The sequence below is a fragment of the Tachyglossus aculeatus genome, chromosome 5 (genome assembly GCF_015852505.1).
Source record: "Tachyglossus aculeatus isolate mTacAcu1 chromosome 5, mTacAcu1.pri, whole genome shotgun sequence".
NCBI classification, from domain to species: Eukaryota; Metazoa; Chordata; class Mammalia; order Monotremata; family Tachyglossidae; genus Tachyglossus; species Tachyglossus aculeatus.
Genome location: NC_052070.1, coordinates 34,871,149 through 34,872,162, shown reverse-complemented (window position 1 = coordinate 34,872,162; position 1,014 = coordinate 34,871,149). Strand labels below are relative to the sequence as shown.

At 53.4% G+C, this 1,014-nt stretch overlaps 1 protein-coding gene across 2 annotated transcripts in view; it reads left to right on the top strand.

Annotated features, from left to right (window-relative positions):
* FOXJ3 (forkhead box J3) overlaps positions 1-1,014 on the top strand; it is a 195,039-nt gene continuing 194,025 nt past the window's right edge. For both annotated transcript variants that reach the window (XM_038746442.1, XM_038746441.1), the window contains exon 1: positions 1-103. The gene's annotated coding sequence lies outside the window, so the exon portion shown is untranslated. The remainder of the gene's footprint in view (positions 104-1,014) is intronic.

Sequence of the window (1,014 nt, the reverse complement as noted above, 5' to 3'; positions counted from 1 at the left end):
TGGTGGTGGTGGTGGTGGTGGTCGTCGTCGTCCTGCTTCTCCTCAGGCGGGCGGCTGAGGGGAGGCCCGAGCGGCTGGGCCGCCCCGGCCTGCGGAGCCCGTGGTGAGTAATGAATGGGCCCCGGGGGGAACGGAGGAGGAAGAGGAGGAGGAGGAAGAAGAGGAGGAGGAGGAAGCACCAAGGCCCCGCCGTGGTTGTGGTCCTGTCTGACCCCCATGGAGAAGGAGCCCCTCCCCCTCCCAGCTGCTGCTGCCCCTCACACACACACACCCACACACACCGAGGACGCCCCGCCCCCTCACCGGGGGAAATAAAAAATGAGCATTTAGTAAGCGCCCCCCATGTGCCAAGCACTGTTGTAAGCGCTGGGGAGGTTGCAAGGCGATCAGGTTGCCCCTCGTGTGGGGTTCAGAGTCTTCATCCCCATTGGGCAGATGAGGGAGCTGAAGAGAAGGGACGGGCCCCAGAGGCAAACGGCTGACGGTGGATTCTGTAGTAATGGTGATAATAATAATAATGATAATGATAATAATAATAGAGGTTATAAGGTGATTAGGTTGTCACAGGTGGGGCTCACCGCCTTCGTCCCCATTGGGCAGATGAGGGAGGTGAAGAGAAGGGACGGGCGCCAGAGGCAAACGGCTGACGGAGGATTCTGTAATAATGATGATAATAGTAATAATAATGATAATAATAATAATAGAGGTTATAAGGTGATTAGGTTGTCACACGTGGGGCTCACCGCCTTCATCCCCATTGGGCAGATGAGGGAGCTGAAGAGAAGTGACGGGCTCCAGAGGCACACGGCTGATGGTGGATTCTGTGATAATGATAATAATAATAATAATGATAATAATAATAATAAAGGTATAAGGTGATTAGGTTGTCACACATGGGGCTCACCGCCTTCGTCCCCATTGGGCAGATGAGGGAGCTGAAGAGAAGGGACTGGCCCCAGAGGCAAACGGCTGACGGTGGATTCTGTAATAATGATGATAATAATAATAATAATA